This window comes from Canis lupus, chromosome 20 (assembly GCF_003254725.2).
Source record: "Canis lupus dingo isolate Sandy chromosome 20, ASM325472v2, whole genome shotgun sequence".
NCBI classification, from domain to species: Eukaryota; Metazoa; Chordata; class Mammalia; order Carnivora; family Canidae; genus Canis; species Canis lupus.
Genome location: NC_064262.1, coordinates 30,715,710 through 30,740,227, shown reverse-complemented (window position 1 = coordinate 30,740,227; position 24,518 = coordinate 30,715,710). Strand labels below are relative to the sequence as shown.

The 24,518-nt window shown below is 36.8% G+C and overlaps 1 protein-coding gene and 1 long non-coding RNA gene across 20 annotated transcripts in view; one reads left to right on the top strand and one right to left on the bottom strand.

Annotated features, from left to right (window-relative positions):
- Positions 1 to 24,518, bottom strand: part of FHIT (fragile histidine triad diadenosine triphosphatase) — a 1,380,560-nt gene that overhangs the window by 594,130 nt on the left and 761,912 nt on the right. The gene's annotated exons all lie outside the window — the stretch shown is intronic.
- The window catches only part of LOC112665992 (uncharacterized), a 52,542-nt gene that overhangs the window by 20,915 nt on the left and 7,109 nt on the right, over positions 1 to 24,518 (top strand). The window contains exon 3 of the long non-coding RNA XR_003140647.3: positions 12,075 to 12,156. This is a non-coding gene — a long non-coding RNA (uncharacterized LOC112665992). The remainder of the gene's footprint in view (positions 1 to 12,074; positions 12,157 to 24,518) is intronic.

Below are 24,518 nucleotides of genomic sequence, written 5' to 3'. Positions count from 1 at the left end.
GTAAATGGATTGCACCAAAAACAAAACTCGGGTCCTTTGTGATTTGCTCTTTTTATGGACTTGGTTTTCTGCCTTAGCAAAAGGAGATACAGGTATCAAAAATGATACCACACGTATTACTTTCCTGGGACCACCAATTCCACTTTGGGCTCCCATGTTTTTTCATTGTTTGCAGTAAAATTTTTACAAGCATTTATTCTTCAATATTTCATTGATGAGAGCCATTGCTGTATTTATTTATTTTCACATTTGTAATGGAATAGTTTTGCAGGCTTATGGCTATTTAGATTGGTGAAAACAAGACGGCATTGCCAGCTGGTTATTTGTCTACTACTATGCATAGGATAGACTGGCTGAACTGGCAAAATTTCTAGATCTTTACAGTTGTCAAGGATATCAGCCTCTAAGAACAAAAACATGAAATGATGAGCATTTTCTGGGGTCCTCTCAAAGGAATCACTGTGGGTTTGGGCACAGACAAAGGTAAATGCTTGCAGAGAATAGGCATTTCTTCTCTAGCCAGGAGAACCTTTTGCTTTACATCCAATATCCTAGGGGTTGATTTGGTGGGAATGAAATTTAAAAGGGAGAAGAGATAAGATCAAGTTTACACAGCAACAGAACTTGAAAGACTGGTCTCAGCTTTGGGAGCCATTTTCCAATCAAGAAATTACTGATGCAAGGGGACCTGGGTGGCTCAGTCTGTTGAGCATCTGCCTTGGGCTCAGGTCATGATCCCAGAGTCCTGGGATAGAGCCTCCAGTCAGGCTCCCTGCTCACAAAGAGCCTGCCTCTCCCTCTCTTTCCTGCTCATGCTCTCTTGCTATTTCTCTCTCAAATAAAATCCTTTTAAAATATTCTAAGTCGGGATCCCTGGGTGGCGCAGCGGTTTAGCGCCTGCCTTTGGCCCAGGGCGCGATCCTGGAGACCCGGGATCGAATCCCACGTCGGGCTCCCAGTGCATGGAGCCTGCTTCTCCCTCTGCCTGTGTCTTGCCTCTCTCTCTCTCTCTCTCTCTGTGACTATCATAAATAAATAAAAAATTAAAAAAAATAAAAATAAAAATAAAAATAAAATATTCTAAGTCAAATTAATAATACCATCTCTCTCCTTTTCTGCAGATATGGTTAGATCAGACCTGTCTTTGGTCTGCTACTTGAGATAAACAGCTTGCACCAGAATGTAAAGAAGGCATTTCTTCTTTCATTTTGAAAAGTTAAGTCTCGGGATGGCTGGGTGGCTCCAAGGTTGAGCATCTGCCTTTGGCCCAGTGTGTGATCCTGGAGACCTGGGATCAAGTCCCACATCGGGCTCCCTGCATGGAGCCTGCTTCTATCCTCTGCCTGTGTCTCTTCCCCACCCCCTGTCTCATGAATAAATAAATAAATAAATAAATCTTTTTTTTAAAAAGTCTGATTATGAAAAATAAGCATCAGCCAAACTAAACAATGTGCCTTGTGAGGTAGTTGATTTCAGGCAAACTCCTTGTATTAATTACCTATTACTGTCTAATAAATTATGCCAAACTTGATAATGTAAAACAGCACACATTGTTTATCTCAGTTTATGTGAGCCAGGGGGGCTTAGGTGGGCTTCCTGCTTCTGAGTTTTACCAGGGCTATGTTCCAGGTTTCAGTCAGGGCTGTGGTCTCATCAGCAGCTGGACTGGAGAAGGATCCACTTCCAAATTCCATCAGGTTGTGGACAGAATCCATTCCCTTGAAGCTCTAGGATTCGGGGAAGCTCACTTTTTCAAAGCCAGTAAGGAAGAGAGAGGCAAAAGGGTCTCATAGTAAGGTGGTGTCTTACATAACATATAGTAATAATGATGTAACAGCCCATCACCTCTGCATGTTTTCTAGAAGCAAGTCACAGGTTCTTCTTTCCCACAAGAGAGGGGATTATACAAAGTGTGAATACCAGTGGGCAAGGTCATGGATATTATCTGTCCACCACATTTCTTATCTGTTTTTGGAGTCCAAGAATAAATTGATTGAGGAGAGTGGTAATATTTCTGAACCATACCTTAAGTAGCACTATTGGTGGAATCCAGTGAGGAAGAAAGAAACATTTCTTATTTCCTCTTAGCTTGACAGGAACAAAGGTGACACTATCTTTTGGAGTATGCAGATGATTAAATGTGTGTTTTACTTAATCTACACAGTGATTTTTTTAATTGTGACATAATTTAAAATTTTGGAATAATAAGTAAAAGTTTCTATTTGTGGTTCCATTTTTAAAAACAGAAAGCTCTAGTAGCCTGGGTGTCTACCTTCCTGTATAGAAAAATTGGCTAGAGCTTAATAGAAGAAACCCAAATTTTATAGTTGGGTTTACTGAAATCTCGACTACTCAGAAACCAAATGCACACTTACTCTGAGATCTGGCCTGTTCTATTCATTTATTATATCTGCTCTTGTTTCTTCAGGCATTTGAAATAGACATCTTCAGGATCATTGGTTATCTAGTACCAAGCGGCATGGTTATTTTTACTGTGTCCTTAATCCCCCTGCTATAGTTACAGTAATGTGTACTATAATAATCTATTAGTTTTACTTCTATAGAACATAATCATTACAGCCTTTTCAGATGAGTGGCTACCACACCAAAACCAACTCTCTCCTGTTCTTTTATCTGAACGATAGCTTTCAGTACCTTAGTTTCAGCCACTACAGCTCCATGGATAGACAAATGAACTAGTGAATTGTAAATACTTGAGAGAACAGATGTCTACATAACTAGGTCTTATCCTCAGGAAGCTAATAATCTGGAAAGGAATATATGACATTAGGCATAAACATGTCAGTAATATATAATTTGCAACATTTTATCTTATTCATTTAGCAATCAGATTTACTTTCTAATACCTATTTTTATAAATTTACGAATTTATATGTTTTATATAATTTTTACTGTTATTTTTTTTTTTGGAAACATTGACCAAGTTGTGATGAAGTTTAAATGAAAAAATTGATTTTTGAATAATTGTCTTTGGCTTTTTTCTCAAGAAGCTGTATTTGCTGAAATTTATAGTTTATGAACAAACTTCAAAATCCTGGTATGTGTGGCTAAACTTTGCAATCTTTTTTTTCTTTGGTGGCTTTTATTTTTACTATTTTTTAAAAATTATTTATTTATTTGAGAGAGACACACAGTGAAAGAGAGATCATGAGTGGGGATACGGAGCTCGATCCCAGGACCTGAGCAGAAGGCAGATGCTTAACCAACTGAGCCACCCAGGTGCCCCCTCTTAGAATTTTGTCCAATGATACAAGCAACAGGATGGAGAAGGGTAGAGTGTAGGAAATAGGGACTATGGAGAAGCAGTTTTTACCATCTATCATCCTTCAAAGTTAGAATATTTTTATATCACAGTTAAAAGTTATGGGTGAGCTAGCTGATAACAACAGCAATATATGGTGAGGGTAGCAAGACAGAAAAATCCTATACAGTTGTCATACTACTACTCTCCCTGGGGCATTTGAAAATCTAGAGAATTTAGTAGTGTCTGCATTCAGCAAGGAAGCTGATCTTTGTCATTCTCTGCTCACAATGAAATCATTTTTAGACCCTCATTAAAACTACATATTTTCTTTATTTCTCAGTCCTAGCTCTGGTTACCCTATGATCTCTATAGATTAACTAGGTAGCCCATATTCTGAGATGCCTTCCTTGGTAACTCTCCCTCCTTCCCTAATAATCCTGTGCAACCCCGATCCTATTTCCTGCCTTATAGTATAATTATGTCTTTAAGTGACAGTCTTACCCACCATAGTAATTGTTATTTGAGATCATGGATTATGGCTCTCATTTTTGTATTTTTAGCATGTGGTGGAGTACCCTGTCCATAGTTGGTGCTCAGTAAATACTAAGTGAAGAGTAAATAAATGAATTGTTACCCAAAGCTGTACAAGAGCTAAGAGAACCACTTTAACCATGAGGAGGCATTAGTAAACTTTGATAATACTGGCAAAAACACACTAAGAGATTTGAAACACTGAATTTATTGGTAGCGGGCCTAAGGGAGGGGTCTTCAAAGGTAAAAGATTTATACAGAACAATGGGAAACTAAGAAGTTTACAACCCAACACATGTTGAAATTGGAAGAAATATTGGGTACCCACTAGACCCAGATGTTAATTTTTTCCCTATCTTGTTTCCAGCAGTATGTGCATATCATTAACTCATCTCAAACATAACAAACTATGTTTTTCTAGAAGCATATCTTCTTAGGTTCCTATTAAGCTGGTTTTGTCAGGTACCAGGAAATAAGGGTGCTCCCTCTGGTTGTAATAGCCTTGCTGCTCAGTAAGGAAGATACAGTTGGCTACTCATACCTCCCTTGGAGACCAATTCCATAACTGCAACAGATGGTTTGCCAGACAGCCTTAATTTTCAGTAGAATAACTTTGATTTGTACAGGGGCCAGTTCTTCACATTCATTTCAATGGTTTAACGGGATAAACTTGTAATGATTCCTCCTGAAGAAACTTCAAGGTGTTCTTAATATCATTCTACCACTCCCATTATGACTACTTCTTCAGAGATTTGACTTCTGAAGAACATTGAAAATTCAGATGCACTAAGAAACTGAATCCTTTCCCCATTTCTCCACCCACCCCTGCATCATCAGCTCCTAAACATCAAATAAGCCAATACTGGGTTCTCTTTTTCTTTCCCTTCTTTCCAGATGTGTAGGCCTGGTCAGTACAAGACTATAATTACAAGTGGCTACTGCAAAAAAAAAAAAAAAAAAAGTGGCTATCGCAAACTATCCAAAGTATACTTCAAGTTAAATGCTTGACTGAATACAGTCTGTTGAAAAAGCTTAGGATCAGAAAGTGTCAAATAGAATTCTTCACCTTCCCCCCAGATCTCACAGGACTCATACCATTAGTGATAGATTTTCTTACATCTCTTTGTGCTAATAAGCCTAAGTCTGAACTACTCTTCATCCATTCAATTGAGAAAAATAAATTATTAAGCATTTATTTTGCTTGGCATAATAGCTTTAATCAAACAACAACAACAAAAAGAATGATGTTCTGCAAAATAAGAGCTTTAATATAAAGAGAGTTTACGAATTAATAATAATAAAGTCACCTCTTCAGAAATGAGATGGGCAAGGGAGAAAAAAAGCACTTCTACTTAAGTAGCTGAAAAACAAATGAAAAAAGGACAATGTCCATAAACAAAATTTTGAATTAAAATAAAACATCATTTTCACTGTTAAAACTATAAAGATTTTTTTTTATTATTATAATAAGAAGCATACAAAGAAATAGACATTCATATGGTGATGGTAAGCCTGATAGCTTTTCTGGAAAGAAATTTGGTAGTATGCAAAAAAAGCCTTAACAGATTTTATACATTTATCCTAATTATTCTACTTCTTGAAACTCTAAAGAAACAATCAGATTACCCAGGGGTTTTTGTGCCAGAATTTTTCTACCTTGATGATGGGCTTGGGTAATCTAAATGTCCCACAATAAAGAATTGGTAGTATCGGTAGTATCAAATATACTAAATGATTCAAGAACTACCAAGTTTTGAATAATAAGTTTTTTTAATTGGCATGTGACATGCTCACAACATATTAAGTAGAAAAGAAGTAGGTGGCAAACTGTTTAAAATACAATTACCATTTTACTTTTAAAATGTACATAAATACATAGCAAAATAAAAGTATGCACATTGAAAAGGTATTAGTAACTCTCTGTGAAAGGTAGTGTTGTCAGTGACTTATCTTCCTATTTGTTTTTTAAACTTTTTCTACACATGTTAAGTGTGGCCCATCAGATGAAATCTAAGGCTTAATATTGGGAGGCATAAAGTTCCTATAGCCTGCTAAATACAAACTCAGTTTTAGTATCTCCTAAGATAATTCTTCAAAAAGCTCCAATTCAACCCAATCTCATAGCATTTTATGCTGTAAGTATCAATTAAGATGTTTCCACATGGGATGTGAAGAATCAGAGAAAGAATAGTTATCACAACAAGAATCTAATACCAGTAAAGTCACTTCTACCAAATTTAAACAGTAGGCCCACATTACAGAGCAAAGGTTCAAGTCATTTAGTATTACTGAGAGGATTAGCTCATTGAAAATATGAAAAACAATTATAAATTAAAACCAACTAATTCAGTCTGGTTTTGAAATGTCAGCAGATACAGGTTCTCTAAAATTAAGCAGGTTCAACTGTTTGTACCTGATTCTGCTTAACTTTACTAAACATGTATCATTATTGTAAGAGAATCACTAGTGTAGTTCATTCCTGTTGTTCTTTGGTTTTCTGCTAGTGACCATAAAATTGGATTAACCTTCGAGGACAGCATGGCAAAGAAAGGACAGAAGGCCCTATGCTCCCTTTTCAGTTCTAGGGGTCTGTGATTGTTTATTCTTAAAACATATCCACTAAATTTATATTTTAATTATAAATCACTCGTCTGTGAACTAGGACTTTAAAGATCTTGAAGCATAAATCTTTTTAATCTGCAATAAATTAGACTCTCTACATTTGTTAATAATTCAGCCAAACTAAATAATGGTAAATTAGTCATTTTGTGTGTCAGATACAACACACACGCATACGCAGAATGATTATTTGTTCTCAAAGGATTTTGTTATAATCTCAATTCACTTGTCATGTAACACTGGAACAAAATGGTTACACTAATTACCCAAAATCAAGTTTCACTTCTCAATGTATAAGTGTTCCATTTTATTCTATAAATTCTTAGCTGTCACGGAGTCAGAAAATTATTACTGTCATCAATAGGAAGACTGTTTTAGTGGTGCAGATGGCTGTCCTTTTATAGGCCAACTTAATGACTTGTTCTTATCTAATCTGTCATCTGTTATTTAGTTGTCATTATGAACTTTTTGGGTTTCATATCAATCAGTTCTTCATGTTTACTAAACAGATGGCTTTATTAAAAAAAAAAAAAAAGGAAAGCAAGAAAATAACATTAAGTGGTTTCAAAAAAACTCCAAAGGCTACATACACTTTTTAGTGTATCTAAATGAAATTAAAAAAACTGTTATTAAAAAAAGTAAATTTGAAAGCAAACTGAAATAGATCTTAAAACTCAATGGACATGCAAAGAAACAATCAGGAACAGCAATACACAAGTAGAATTACTTGAAAATAGGGTAAGTTTTTCTTCCAATTTTTAATACAAAATGTTTTAAAAATCTATCTTGACAAATAGGGATGACAAGGTGTCAACAGATATAAATCACTGATTCAGAGGCTCTTATGTTGTAATTCACAGGTATACATCCTTTGTTGTAATCTTTTTTAGAAGGCAGATAATCATGTACTTTCACTGAGTGAAAATCACCCCTTGTCTTCGTCATCCTGAAGGTATCTTTGTTTAATCACTGAGTTATTATCAAATTGATGCTTCAATTCAAGAAACAAAATGGTAAATTTAAATGACTTACATCAATAAGATTAAAGTTCAGGAAACATAGGGCACTGCATCATAGAAAAGCACTGTTGGTTCCCACTGTACTAGAGAAAGTAAAAGTGAAAAATTTTAACTGGTATAAGAAAGTCAAAGTGAAATTTCATTTATGATAGTGTATTTAAGATTGAATGTATGGTTCTTTAGGAGGGATATTGATCAACAAACTTGAAGTTTGCTTCTTCAGTCCCTAATAATGCTATAAAGGTTACAGACCAGAGCTTTCTGAAATATGTACAAAAATTTTCAAGAAACAGCTTCCCAGTGTCACATCAACCACATGTTCTATTGTCGAATGAATTGAGTTCAACTGTAGTTTTACTTGCCCAACTTCAATTCTCCTTAGGAGTACAAAATTGACAATGAGGAAGATTGTGAAGAGTCCATTCTTACAGTCCTTCAGAAAAACTAGAACTATAGATGGCAAGACCATTTTTTAAAAAGCACTAATATGTCTCAGTTTATTTCCTAATGCGACAATCATAATAAAATACAAAGCTAGTGTAGATAGCCATCATGCCATCCCAAGATATTCAGAGATTTTGACGGGATTAAACACATATACACACACCCCAAATGAAAATTTAATACCAGATACTTGATTTGAGACTCACAAAAATTTTCTATCTCCTCTTATGAAACAGAAAATCAAAAGGGATGGGATGCCTGGGTGGCTCAGCGGTTGAGCGTCTGCCTTTGGCTCAGGGTGTGATCCTAGGGTCCTGGGATCGAGTCCCACATCAGGTTCCCTGCATGGAGCCTGCTTTTCCCTCTGCCTATGTCTCTGCCTCTTTCTATGTGTCTCTCATGAATAAATAAATAAAATCTTAAAAAATAAAATAAAATCAAAAGTGTCTATTGAATATCAGAAAGCTAGAGACTTTAAATCAAAAGACAGATTTAAATCCTCCAAACATCTTTCCTACAACTTGGAAAGAGAATTTGTACCTCAAAGACTTCTCTTAGGTTTTCAGCTCAAATCCTTAAGGCAGAAAACACACGTTTGACATCAACTGTGTGCCTGGAACTGAGCCAGATGCTCTACATGTACGAATTAGATTCCAAACAGCTAGTGAATGGGGTCCAAATTCAGCAAAGGAAGCTTTTAAAGAAAGCAGTAAGTTGAAAAGCCATATTGTCAAGGAAAGTCATAGAACACAGTCAAGCTCTGGCTGAAGTTGTTTTTCTTATCTTCAAGTCTACCAGTCCATGTTAGGTTTTGACTGCCCAAAATACTTTACAGGCATTCTCAAGTTATCAAAAAACTTGGGACTGCTTCAAATGATCAGGTCTCCTGCAGGCAAACAACAGCCAAGATCACTTTTAATGGGTTCCAACACATAAATAGCCATTTGTCAACAGAGCTGTACACACTATTTAAGGATCAGTTGGCATAAGCCTTCATTCAAAGCCAGAAAGTTCAGCACAAGATAATGTTCTGTGGATGTTATACTTAGGCATATTATCCTCAGCAGTGTATATTTTCATACTAATTACATATTTAATATATTTCAAAAGCTTTGAACTATGGTCTGTTGGTGCTTTTCACAGAAGCAAATCAAACTGCCACCATAGTCCTTGGGTAAAACTATTCTTTGTTTTGAGAATGCTTTTAGTATTCCATGTCACTGACTCAGTGGCTCAGATGTAAGAACTGGCCTTCTTCCACTAGATGAGTGGCTCTCAAAGTGTGGCCCAGGAACAGCAGCGTCAGTGACACTGAGGAACATGTTAGAAATAGGTCCCCAACCCAGACCTGAATCAAAAACTCTGGAGGTAGGGTTTAGCAATTTATGTTTATCGACATGCTTTGAACCACTGAAGTTTTGAGAGCCACCGCACTATAACCTTCTTAAGGACAAAGAGTCATTCAACTTAGTGTCCTTCACTGCACCAAATAGCATCCTTGACATGATACCCATTCTTTTAAGGTATATATGTATGTATGTATGTATGTATTGAGAGAGATTGAGTATGTGAGCAGTGGAGTGGGTGAAAGGGAGGGGAAGAGAGAAAATCCCAAGCAGACTCCATGCTCTGATTTGGGGCTCAATCTCATGACCCTGAGCCAAAACCAAGAGTCAGATGCTCAACTGAGTCACCCAATGCCCAATGACAACCATTTAATAAATGTTTGTGATTCCAGTTAAATCGAGATGCACTCAAGACAAAACTCATTTTGGGTTATAACCTAAACATGGGCCTCCTTTCCAGCTCCTATTTTGAGGTCTTAACCCCAGAGATGTATTTTGCCAAGGAATTTCCATTCTTAACTAGGTATTGCTGCCTACTATTAATTTGCCATTAATTGAAACCACAGATAGACCATAATCAGAACAAAAAGAGGTGGGGAAAACTACTTTATTCCTTCTGCTCATTTGGTACAAAGATCCTAGGTGTTACCTATACCCTTGAGAAGTAAATCATGTTAAATTCAAATAATTGAGCAAATATTAGCACAATATTTAGGGGGGAAAGTAATATAGCATTCTAACAAACAGCTTTATATTAGGGAGAGTACACAGTAAAAACAAAAGCCAATTAACACTGGTAAGTAAATTGAGGAAGGATAATAATATAAGCACAACATGACAGGTGTTACACCGCCTATTGCTCATTTACTACTCTACCAGTCCCATGGCACAGCAATCAGGAACATAGGCTCTTGAGTCAGATTAATTGAGTTATGTCTGTCTCAAGTCCTTACTAGTAAGTACTTGGGGAAATTCATCATCTCCTTTGTGTCTGAGTGTCCTCATCTATAAAATGGAATAACAACAACTAATTCATAGAATTGATGAAAGATTTAAATAGTGCAATGTGTGTTGTAAGTGCTGAACAATTTTTTATTGTATATCTGACTTCTGCAACCCCTTACAAACACCATCAGCCACTACATTTAAGGCGTTTGTAGTCTATTTGTCCAAGTTATAGGACATAAGAGGTCATTAAGTCAGGGGTAGAACACTGTCAGTGCTTACTCAGCATTGGGGATGTAATAGATGTCGAATAAGCACAATCCAAATTAGATTGTACCACAGTGCCAAGAACCCTCCCCCCAAGAGTCATAGTTGAGATTTATAGAGCAGAGACTTTGCCAATTCACAGAACCAAGTAGACTTGCTTTACTTCATGATACAAAAACTAAGAAAATTTCCCAAATACATGATTGCTTTAAATATTAAATTATCTTTTCCAATGACTCCCAGTGATCCTTCCTTCTGATATTCAAGTCCTCGTGTAATTCCCACCCTCTGATTATGGCCTAGACCTAGTAACTCACTTCTAAAGAAAGAAGAATGATGATGCATTACTTCCAAAATAAGTTGTCATACTGCATGTTCCCCTAGGTAGATGTTTCTGACAAGGAATTGATGGGTCCAGTCAGCAAGGGCCTAAGGTAAGGTTTTACAGGATGCAACTACCAGGGGCAATGTGGTCCTTGTTTGGATACTGATGAAAATACACCAGCTGTGAAAGACATTTCAGGGTCAATTCAAGAGATATAAATGTTAACTAGGATCATATAAAATCACAATTAATGAAACAGAAAGGTAGAGACTATTGACTAGGGGGAAAAAAAGGTAGGTTCAGAATAGCATGCTCATTATGATTATGATCTCATTTTGTTAAAAATAAAAACCCAAAACCAAAACCACATTCATTTGTGTGTACACATGCACATGGAAACCATACCGCCCACCTTATCACCCAGCAATTCCATTTCTAAGTGTGCATGTGTGTACCCATATACATTTCCAAAGAAAAATGAGTTCCTAAGTCTACCAAAAGCCATTTTCAAGAATGTTCATAGCAATTTTATTCACTGTAGACAAAACAGGAATTACCCTGAATCTTCATCAATAGGAGAATGGATAAATTATAAATAAATTATGTACATTCTAATAATGGAATACCATGCAGCAATTAAAAGGCCAAATTATTGACAAATTCAACAAGGGTGAATTTCAAAAGTATAATGTTGTGGGGGGAAAAGCCAGATATAGAAGAATACATGCTGCACAGTATTTTTTACAGGAAGTTCAAGAACTGGTAAAATCTAATGTATGATGTGATAAGAGTCTGAACAGCTATAACTATGAGCAGCTGAATATAGACTGAAGAGGTATGAGGAAAACTGGGGTGAGGATAACCTGGAGCTTCATTTAGATGTGGTTAAGCTATCGATATACGCAAAACTTATCAAGTTGTACATTTAATATTTGTGCATTTGATATTGAACTTTAATGAATTATTCTTCAATGTTTTCTTAAATTTTAAAGAGAAAAAAATCCAGAAGGATTACATCCAAAGTGTTAAAAGTAGCAATTTCTGGGTGGCAGTAATATGATGTTTTGATTCTTTTTGTGTTGCTTATCTATATGTTCTAATTTTCTACAATACATAAGTATTATTTCTATAATAAAAGGTTATATTTAAACTGAAAAAAAAAAAAGATTTTCCCAATTCAGTGACAACCTCACCTGTTTTCAACCATAACAACCCATTCATATCACTTGTCTTTAACCAAGCAGGCAGAAGAAAAGCTTCTAGTTTTTATCACTAGTGACTTATCTTTTTCTTGAAATATTATGAAATTTCAGAGTTCTCCAGACAAATTCAGTTCCATGGAGCCAACTGTTGCCATCCCCCAGGTGCAGTAGCAACATACACACAGGTCACAAGGTAATGGAATTTTTTTATATATTGGGTTAGGGGCTGGCTTTCTACTGCACACCAATACATGCCAAGAATGATGGAAAGTTACAGAATAGAAAATTTAAAAAAAAAAAGGCGGGGGGAAGGCAGGCAGGCAGGCAATACAGAATGTAACATAGATCTTTTAAGACAATTAAGGAGAGCAGGATAAAAGGCAGTAATACAAACACTAGGACATTCAAGGCTGTTTCACTCTGAGGAAATGGCAGATCCCTGCTTGGACAAACAATACAAACAGGAAACTTTCAAAGTTTTCCATTACTAGCATCCACCACTTCAATTATATTTGGATATTGAGCTTTTAGAGTTTATACTACATTTTGCAGCCGAACTATTCATGACTACTCTTTAGCATATTAAATAAGTCAAAATACTCAACAGTGGAAGAGTGTAAGGACTGGGTAGGGGTGAGGCAAGATGCAGTCATAGAAGAGCTTCTTGAGAAAGTAGGACTTGGATGGGCCCACAGGAGATAAATAGAATTTCACAAGGTCGAAAGGAAAAGGGGAAAGTAATCCTAAAAAGGGGACAACGTGATCTGGCTGTTAATGGCTACAATAACAACCAGAGTTTTAGATACTGAACCTGAATGGGCAAGTGATCAATTTGGTCTAAAAGGCTACTGTGGTAGAAGAGAAAAAGCCAGGTCTGTTTAGCATGGAAGTGCCAAGTTTTAATTCTGTTTCTTTGCATCATTTGGCTTAGACATACAACCTCAGTGAGATTTATTTTGAGCAGCCACATAATGAGCGCAGAAACACTCATCATATGAAATAGGTAAAGGATAACAGCAATTTCTAGTGGGTATGCAAACTCATTCTTTTGTCTTCCCTTAGAACAATATGTCTGTCATTTTCTTCAAAATCAGCATGGCCAAAGCCAAATTCATAACTTTTTCTTACAAGCTTCCCTTCTCAAGTACCTGTCTTATCAATAAGGCCACTTCATTTCAACTGACTCAAGTTTAGAATGTATGACTGACCACTGCCCCAGCTCTTTCCTTCGAAATGAGTGTCCAGTCAAATTATACCCCCCAAAACTATTCATTTCCATTTCGGTATCTCTATTTTGTCAGCCAAAATCCAAATCTAAGCCTCAATGATTGCAAAGACCTTCCAGCTAACCCTCTTGATTATTAGTTTTCCTCCCACCAATTCATCCTACATTGCACTGCCTACTGCCTGGGTGATTGGGGTTTTTTTGGAATACAGACATAATGCATCCTCCAATAGCCCCTTGTTTCTTTTGACTCAGTTATTTATTCATTTATTCACTAAATAAACACTGAATACCCATCAAACACTAAGTAGTGTGCTATGTACCAGAAATGAAAATAAATGAATAAATTATGCACTTAAGAGTCCACCCATAGGATGAAGAGGATAAAAAGCTCATAGACATGATGCCATATCTGGCAGCACCTCCACAGAGATAAAAAGTATTTGTGAAGCAACAAAGAGGAGAAAGGCACTCTTTACCTTTTTAAAGGTAGAAACCAAAAAAACAAACCCTGTATTTCATTCATAAAAGACACTCCTCTGAGGAGGTGAAATGGCATCACGGGGGCAGTGTGTGTCATTAATTACCCAGGATGCAAAGACATCTGATGAAGCAACTGAAACAAAAAACCAGGTTCTTCACAGAAGATGCAGTAGCAACGGTAAAGAGCTCCCCTAGACAGCTCTCAACTGGATCTGCTCTTAAAGTTGAAAGGTAGAGAGATTTGAAGATCAAATAAGACATCGGAAGCAACACAGTATTACAGACACTGACGCTCCCCGGGGGGGAAGAAAAACAAACAGAGGGCGAGAGTTTGAAGCCTCAGTGACAGTGAACACAGAACTTAACTACTTTATGGGATGCCTGGGTGGCTCAGTGGTTGAGCATCTGCCTTCCACCCCAGGGTGTGATCCTGGAGTCCCAGGATCGAGTCCCACATCAGGCTCCTTGCAGGGAGCCTGCTTCTCCCTCTGCCTATGTCTGCCTCTCTCTCTCTCTGCCTCTCATGAATAAATAAATAAAATCTTAAAAAAAAAGTCTTTAAAAAAAAAAGAATTTAACTACTTTTCAAAGAACTATTCTTCTCATAACCTCTTCTGACCTTCATAAAGAACAGCAGAAGGAGAACAATGAGGTTTAATGTTAACCTCATACCAAATCTCACATGGACCCAACCATGGGAAAATAAAATCCTGAGGCCTATTTTATTCTATTCTAAAAGCAAGGGACACAGGTCCACCGAAGACCTGCAGCATCATGCAGCAGCATTCAACCAGCTTGTTGGCAAGTGTCCTAACACAGGTGCCCCGAGTCAGGGATTGAAATAGAGATCTACTATTCCAAAGCTCAACACATGTCAGATACAAAAGCTTTTCTGTATGGGGGGGGTGGTGGTGGTGGTGGTGGTGGTGGTGGTGGTGGTAAACTATTGTCTTTTAATTTCACTTTCAGAACAAATTAATCTATCTTACCATACTCGGTGTGCATGTGTGTGTTTCTATTACTAATGATCCTACCAGATGTGTACTGTGCGCTCACCAGATAAAAACAGGGCCTTCCTTACCTGTGTTACCTCATCACCTGCGGTGCCTGGCATTTAAGTGTTCAATTAATCATGGCAGAGTAATGACACGTATATCCTACACAGACATATTGTCATTGCACAGCTAAATGAGGCTGAACACCTTACCTACTCAATAACACATCCAGTTTTGTTAACTCTTCTGAGACTCAGTTTCTTCATCAATAAAATGTGGATCATGGTGCTTTCTCCACAAGGTAATAATGAGGTATAGACAGGATAAGTTAGACAAAAATCTTAATGAGCCTTTAACAAAGGGCCATAAAATTCCGATCAAGAGCAAAAACAAAACAAACAACCCATTTTCAAGAAATCAGAAGTTACACAACAGTGACTATAAATACACAGAACCTCGGGAGGCTCCCCTAGCCTCACAGAAAGCTCCTTCAACTTCTTTGGGTTGGGTAAATCTAGGAATTTTAAGGAAAAGATACTGTTTTGTCAAAATGTAGATGACGGTTAGGAAAGCAAGGTGGGTGCCAGGCAGAAGTCTTCAGGGAGAGTGATGCAAAAGAAATGGATGGGAAATCCTTGGCAAGAATTTCCTGCCAAGACAAAAGGCTATTTTTTTCCTCTAAAATAATGGTATCCCTTTCCAAACCAGCAACCCCACCATGATCCTTAGGATCCTTACCACCGCTTTTTCTCCATCAATCTGGCCCCCTTGAATTGTTCACCCAAAGTGATACGTGTCTATATGTGTATGTAAGTAAAGCTTTAAGGAAAATTTATATAACTTTGTGTTCTTGCTTATGAATCTACACAGCAACATGGAAAACTATTTAACATTTAAAAACAAATCTAAGGGCAGCCCGGGTGGCTCAGAGGTTTAATGCTGCCTTCAGCCCAGGGCCTGATCCTGGAGTCCCGGGATCGAGTCCCACATCGGGCTCCCTGCATGGAGCCTGCTTCTCCCTCTGCCTGTGTCTCTGCCCCTCTCTCTCTCTCTCTCTCTCTCTCTGTCTCTCATGAATAAATAAAATATTTTTTAAAAATCTAATTATGCTACTATTCTGCTTATATATATGGTAATGAGTAAAAGTTATTAAACATTATATACCTGGCACTTTTTTTTATGTGCTTTATATGGGTCTCGTTTATTTCCTACAATTTCCTACATAATATATTTTTCTTAGGCTCATAAGTAAACTTGAAGACCTAAAAGGGTTAAGTAGTCTTTCCAAGGTTTTACAGCTAGAAAGTAAGTGGCAATTGGGATTTGATCCCACTGGGCTTTAATAGGTCACTAAAAAGCCCCCAGCTTAGTTAGCCTCTGTCCCCTTCACACCCCCTCCTGCCCAGTCCCATCCTCACACCATTCTCCATCCTGCTCTGTGGCCCTGGAGGCTGATCTCTATGGACACACCAAAGTTTCCCTGACCCTTTTGGCTTCAGGTTGAGTTTGGAATCTCCTTCAACTTATGTTGGGTGACTCCAGAAATTGAAAGGTAAAAATACTGTTTCATCCAAATGTAGATGTTGGTTAGAGAAGCAAGATGGGTGACAGATTCAAGTCTTCAAGCAAAGCAATGCACAGGAAACAGGTAGGAAACCCAGATTCCACTTGTCAAAGAAAAAAAGGTGATTTTCCCAGAAAGAGTGCAGGCATGAAATGGGAAGGGAAGGAAGGAGGTCAGGATGCTGATTGCTCCGGTTCCTCCCTGCCAGGTCACCTATACCCAGATTCCTCAAAGGAACATCACACCCTCTCTAGACCTCTCTCCTTTGTGGTTCCAATAGCAGCTGCTTCTCCTCTTTTAGGTCAAGGGACAATAACAGCTGTACTATTACTAATTTCTGTTCCTATATTTTCTTTGGTTCCCTTCCATTCAGCTCACAACCTGATGTAGAGTCCCACTATAAATAAACTCTTTGACTCTATCTGATTTGAAAATACCATCTGTTTCCTGTTGGGTCTGGGGCTAATATAGCCTTCCAAATAATGCTTTGGTCAAAGAGCACCATAATGCCTCTGTGCTTTAAACCACCCATGCTCTTCTACAACTCTATGCTGTACACTCTGTGCTGCTACTAAGTGGAAGGCTTTCCCAATATTTGTGCCAGGGAATTCCTACTTCTCCTTAATAACTTATCATAACAGCTCTTTTGATCCCACCATTGGCATAATTAAGGCTTCTTCTATCATACTCTATTGGCATTTACAACTTCGAGAACACATCATATTGTATACATATGAGGAACAGGCAAGCTTCAACATCTACCACCAGGTACCTTAGGTAAAAACATGAGCACTGAATGTTTGAATGACTCTAGTACTTTGCTACATACTTTCTTTATTCAGTTCCTCCCAAGAAATCCATCAGACTACTGGCATTTCATTTAACAACATGGAGGACCACGCATCTTTAACCAAAGCATGAAATACTGAGAGCTCTGAAACTGGAATCACTCTTAGAAACTAAAAACCAACATAAAGCTTTATTTAAAAGCATATGGGGCAGCCCGGGTGGCTCAGTGGTTTAGAGCCGCCTTCGGCCCAGGGCATGATCCTGGAGACCCGGGATAGGGTCCCACATCGGGCTCCCTGCATGGGCCTGCTTCTCCCTCTGCCTGTGTCTCTGCCTCTCTCTCTCTCTCGCTCTCTCTCTGTGTGTGTGTGTGTGTCTCATGAATAAATAAATAAAATCTTAAAAAAAAAAAGCATATGAGGGAAGAAGATTTCCTTTGAATCTCAGCTTGCCAGTAACATGTTTTCTTTAATAACTTTATTTACTGAAAAAGTCCATGTTAAACTTTTGAAAAATAAAGGTATTTTTCAGTAGTTCAGTATATAGTGACTGAGTTTTAAATTCTAATACAATTCACTTTTCAAAATTAGATCCTCAAACTACGCTTATATAATACATTGAAATAATAACTGATTTAAATTCACCTAAATAGCCTAGTGACTCATTAAAACAACTTTCTTTCTTGCTAATAATATAGTTCTCTCACACATAATTCATTTTTCATCTAGTTATTTCCAAAGAAGGCTGCATTACTATCACAGACCCCCTTTTGTTCTGAGAACTTAGGTCATCTCTTGCAGAGCAAGATGTCTCACACTTACGTGTAGACTTTCAAAGATTTAACAACATTCTTCACTCTTAAGATCTATTCTTATGATATGGTTGCTCAGAAAGTTAACTCTTCATCAAGCATTTTTAAATGATTTGATTCTTTGGATGTTTAGTGTCTTGAACTCTCAATTGCTCTAACTACAGAACTTATTTCCTCTTCTTATGGAAATACGTAACAATAAAATAAACCTGATTAACAGCTTAGTCCATGCAGCATGCAACATTCATAGATACTAAATGCCTCTTTAAAGGGTACTTAGTATTTACAAGTCATTTCTCCTCCCTCTAATGACCAAAACACTGGTGTTCTAAATAAAACATATACAATGATAGGGCAACTACTTCCTTGCCAAAGAATGGCTATGGCTTTCCATTATTTATTTTCAGTTCTGAAAATGAATCAAGAAACGCTACAAATCATTTTTTATGTGTGTAGAGATGAAGTTTTGGAAAAGGAAGGGGTTGCCTTCAGTTAATATCCCATAGGCTGAATATTTTGCATGTGATGTCTCATTTTATCCTACAGACCCTGTGAGACAAGGTCAGAAAGGCTAACAAACTAGCTGAAGGCCACACAGTTAGCAAGCATCTGAGTCTCTGATGCCCAGTCTCAGGTTCTTGCCATTATATCATGCTGCCTACCCACATACGCTGAGGCTACACATAAGTGAAAATATCCACATGATAGATTGAACTTGCCATTCTTCTTTACCCTATTATGTTTGCTCTCTAAGGAGAGTGAGGGAGGAGGAGAGATTTTTGTGTTAGTTCATTATCGCTGATCCTCATCACCAAAGAACTATTCTGTAAAATGAACTCACTCTTTCCCCAACAATGCCACATACTAGTAGACCCTTGACTGGACCCCTTAGTTTTCATTCTCAGAGGATCAGTGTTCTTAACGGTGTATCATCAATTCCTTTCAATTAAGTCAGGTCCTATTCCTGTCTGGATATTCAGCTCCCGGACAAATGGTTTCAATTATCCAGGGTCTATTTCTCAATCAGTAGCCAATTCCCTGGGATAAAATAGCTTACGTTCCTCAATGTCCCTCCAGAGTATTTTTTGAAAAGATTTAAAAGAATATTCCATTTCAGTGAATTGTCTAGGGAAAAAACTGTTTTCATTAGAGGGAAATTTTGTTAGGTCTGCTTTCTAAAGACACTGGAAATTCTAAGCAAACTCTTATGTTAAAAATCCATGAGAAGTAAAAAAAAAAAAAAATCTAAATGAATCGGAAAATATATAAACCCTGGTAGATTACATTTTAGACCAAAACACATTTGATGAATTTGAAACAATTGATACATGTATTAACTTACCTTGATTTATTATGCAAAATAATAATCAGCAATTTGAATCAATTATATCACTGTTTATTGTTGGTAAAAAGAAATTAATCTTCCTAAATAATTGAAGTACACAGATTTTATAATGAATGAATTTTGACAAATGTTGATGCACATGAAACCAAGACCCTAATCAAGTTACAGAACATTTCCATTACCCTATAAAGCTCTCCAGTGCTGCCTTCCAGCCAAGCCCCATTATTTCTACAAGGAACTATTTGTCTGATTTATAAAGTCATAGATAAGTTTTACCTGAAAATAAAACAAATGTGATCATATAATACATACTCTTTTGTGCCTGACTTCTTTCAGCAATTTAAGATTCATCCATGCTTTTGCATTTATCAGTAAATTTTTTATGGCTGAATAGAATTCCACTGTACAAATGAATAAACAACAATTTGTTTATTTATTCACTGGAAAGACTTTTTATTTTTAAAGATTTTATTTATTTATTCATGAGAAACACACAGAGAGAGGCAGAGATGGTCAGAGGTAGAAGCAGGCTCCACGCAGGGAGCCCGATGCGAGACTTGATCCCAGGACCCGAGGATCACAACCTGAGCCAAAGGCAGACACTCAACTACTGAGCCACCCAGGCACCCCTGCAGGACTTCTGAGTTATTTCCAGTTTAGGGCTTTATTATAAACATTCATGTAAAAGTACTTTTTTGTGGAAATATATTTTCATTTTGCTTGGATACATACCAGGGAAATACAACACTGCTGGGTAATAAAGTATATTTAACTGTACCAGAAACTGAACTACTTTCCAAAGTGATTGCACCATTTTAAATTCCTATCGGAAACATGTAATAGTTTCAGTTATTCCACACATCCTTATTCCCCACAGACTTTTTAATTATGGCCATTCAAGTATAAGGAGGTATCTTATTGTTTTTTTTTCCATTTTCATGATAAATAATGATACTGAACAACTTTTAATAATATTGATTATAAATAAAAATATATACATTTATATGTATAGATGCTGGTAATGACTATTCAAATCTTTTGCCTTTAACATAAATTTGATTGTTATTGAAGTACAGGAGTTTGTTGTTTTTTAAAATATATATATATATTTTTTTTTCTGGATACATGTTCATTGTTCTATGTATGTAGAAGCATCTTCTTTCAGAGAGCAGCTAGCCTTTTCATTTTAACTGAATTTTCTGATAAGCAGCTTTTCATTTTAATGAAGTCTAATTTTTCAACTTTTTAAAAAATGAGTAGTTTTATTCACTAAGAAATATAACCTAAAGTTATTCTACATTTTGTTCTAATAGCTTTACACTTTAAGTTTGTATACTTAAGTCTATGACCCACCCCAAAATAATCATTTTTTTTCATGTTTCCTGTTATTTCTATGTATATGGTGTTAAATGCATTAACCTCTTATGCAGAGTCCATGGTTTTTAATTCCATCTCTGTTATTTCAGCCATTGCACTTTTCACTTCTAGCACCTCCATTTTTTTATAGTTACCATTTCTTAGCTGAAATTCCCCATCTGTTCATGCACAATGTCCAACTTTTCCTTTAAGTTCTTGAACATTATTATAGCAGCTATGCTAACTCCAATATCTTGCCATCTGTTTTCAGGGACTGCTTGTCTTTTTGATTGGGTATCACATCTTCCTGCTTCTTATATATCATAATTATACATGATATACTGCAAGGAGTCTGGGTTATCTTTTCTTCCAGGTATTCTTAATTAATACCTATAATTCTTATAGGTATTAAGAATTATTCTGGCAGTTATTAAACTGTTGGCAGATCCTTTTGATTCTGTCAGACTAGTTTTTATACTCTATGAGAATGGGTCTATTTGGTTTTATTCTTAGCTCTAAGGACATCACCCTCATTCTAGATTGTGATCCTTACTCCTCAGGTGTGGCTTTTCTATATTCTCCCCTGAATTTCTGGGCTATTCAACAAGACCCTTCCACTCTAGTAAGGCCAGAACTCCAACATCTCAGAGCATTTTATGACCTTTGATATCTCTGTTAAGCATTCAGCCCTGTAGAAGCCACCTTCAGGGTCCTATAGAGTTCTGCTCTGTGCATGTGCAGCACACAGTCCTTGGCCAATAATATACAGGGAACTCCCATGAGTCCTACTTCTGCATTCTGCACAGTTGCCTTCTCCCTAGTACCCTGATCATCTAATTTTAGCAACTTCAGCAACTCTGAATATCAAACTCAAATGAACGCCTTAGCTAAATGAAAACAATGACCTCTGCTCTGGTCTCTCCTCCCTATCTGGATATCAGTAAATCTTGTGTATTTCCCTTATTCTGAGGCTCATACCTATACTATTTTCCAATGCCTAAAATCAGTTGCCATATAACTTAGTCCAGCTTCATGTGTTACTTACTGAGGTATGGTAAACTGTGCTGTTATTCTATCATGGTTGAGAAAATAAGTTGATATGCAATCTTAACATTAAATTAGTAGACAGTAGAGCAACTATAGATGGTTATTTCAATTGATGAACTTAGAATACTGTTCAAGTGAAATCCTAATCAAGGTAACCAACATGAAGAAAGGGTCAAGAGAATTTTATAAAACATCTCTAAGCCAAAGACGACAATAGTCAGGATTAACCATGTTGCTAATAATCTCTAAACTACATTTAGAAGATGTGTGTAACGTATCTGTATTATCCTAATAAAGAAAAGTGTCTTCTATAGCAGGTGATTCACTGCCTGTGTCAGAGAGCTTTGGAGTCTTCATTCTTCACACACAGTGTCATTTTTTTTTCATAATATATAAAAGGAAGAGCTATTAGAAAAACTTATGTCATAAGCATTAAGTTTATGGATATATGCTTGAATTAACAACATATTTGGCCAAGATTCAAAATGACTTCATGTTTTCTGAGACCCAATTCAGTTACAACCTGAGGTCAAGCAAAGAAATTAGGTCTAAAAGCTGACATAAAAATAGATTTTCTCTCCATACTCTTTCAGGTACACATTAATAATGTTTGGAGTGCCTTCCTCTTCAATCCAGACCCTCTTCCCCAGTGAAATGATCTCCTCTGAGGGCTTCTGTTAATTCACTAAAAATGCCCACATAAACATTCCAAAGTCAAACCTCTCCCCAACTTTAAATATTCACCCATCTATCCACCTTGAAATCAACACTTCCAAAACGGAATCTCTTCTTTTCTCACAAAAATTACACCTTCTCATAAATGTCCATTCTGGCTGTTCTATGCACCTAGCCACTTAGAAGTAGACTTGTATCTCTCCTGCCATTAACACTTTCATCTGTCCAATCTATCACTAAGGCCCTAATAGTTCCTGCCCTTAATTATACTTAGTGTCATCCCCTTATATCCATTACTGCTCTAGTGCTAGCTTTTCTCATTATTCACTTGACCCATTTCCACAGCCTTCAAATTGGTTTCCCCTCCAATCTATCCACAACATAAGCCCCGTGTGACCAACTTGACCACACCTTTCCCATCTTAAAATCCACCAAATACCCTCCCAAATCACCATGATAACGTTTACACTGCTTTTGCTGCATCCCATCTCTCCTGCCTTAACTTCAATGTCTCCTCCTTGATATTTACACCAAACTGATAGAAGGTGAACAAATGATACTGCTTCAAGATCTCAACGCTTTGCACAAGGCAGACCATCTGCCTAAGACTAAATTCCTACTCCTCTTTGGGACTAAGATCAAACATTGCCTCCTCTGAGCTCCTGAGGTAGAGCAACCTGATTCCTTGAGCCTCTATTATGTCATAACTCATTTCTTATATTACACTACCTCTGAAATGACCTGTTGGTTCCCTACTAGGTTGTAAATGCCTTATGGAAATGAAGTGTAACAAATATGTCTTTATTCATCCATAATCTAGTACAATGCTTTATCCAAAACATACCTCCAATAAACACCGGGTGACAGATGAGTTACAGAAAAAAATGTCCACTTCAATTAAAGTACAGAGGGAATGCCCCAACTGCAATAAATATCAGTTCTGAAGTGTGGAGTGTTGCCCTGTGGCTGTGATGGAGGCTACTGAAAGCAACATCAGTATGACAACTGGCTCTTTAAAATATAGAAAAAGTGTCTAATTATTTTGATGACCAGTCACTATCTGTATTTTATTTCTTCCTTTGAAATATGAATGGACATGTTTTCAAATTTATGTGATCCTTAGCTCATCGTATATATGGTCTAGTGTGTGTGTGTATAGTATATAAAATACAGTTGACCCTTGAATGACACAAATTTGAACCACATGGGTCCACTGATACATAAGCTTTTTCAGTAAATATACTGGAAAGGTTTTTGTATATTTGCAACAATATGAAAAAACTCTTTGAAGATTTGCAACAGTTTGATAGGAAAGCAACTCACAAACAAACCACATAGCTTAGAAATACAAAAAAAAACAGGTATTATAAGAACATAAAATGATATGCAAAATATGTGTTAATTGATGGTCTATGTAATCGGTAAGGATTCTGATCAACAGTAGGCCATTAGTAGTTAAGTTTTGGGGGAATCAAAAGTTATAGGTGGTTTTTCAATTGTGGGGGGAGTTCAGTGCCTGTAACCCCCATGCTATTCAGGAATCCAATGTGTGTGTGGACAACTACATAACTATATATATATGAATATATATATGAATCATATACAAATCAGTATACATTTTTTTTTAACCCAGAGACAAAAGGTGTTAATTTTTTTTCTCTTATTTTGTGATGATCCTTTGGCAAGTAATTTTAAAATTTTCAGTAATTATTTTTTTAAATATTTGAATTGGCAACCTAAGAGCATGGATCCACCCAAATGAGTGTGTTTAGCAAATCTGGACCTTTTAAATCATTATCCATTTCTTGCCTCATGCTTCTCTCTCAATCCTATACTTGCTTGAGGAAGGAAAAAGTCAGAGAAGGTACTGTCCTAGTAGACTCCCCACTATAGTCTGTTCATGGAGATCTAGTACTAGGGGCTACATGAAGAGCTTAGGATGGGTCCATACATTTAGGACAGGCGCCTTTTCAAAGCCTGTGGTAGATCTTCAGTTAATATTTGAAAGGCTAATCATGCTAGTGATATCAATTTTAGTTATTCTTTAATGAGTATGTATACTATATGTAAAGCAGTGTGTTGATTGTTGTGTGTTTATAGTTCTCATTTAGTTTCAGGATAAACCTATGAGGTATGTGTTATTGCTTCTTTATACAGAAGAGGCAACCCAGAGGTGGAGAGGAAAAAAAAGCACAGCACAACTCCAGAAAAAAGGCCTAGGCTCTACTCCTGCCTCTGACACTAGCTTTCTATTCAGAGAATAAG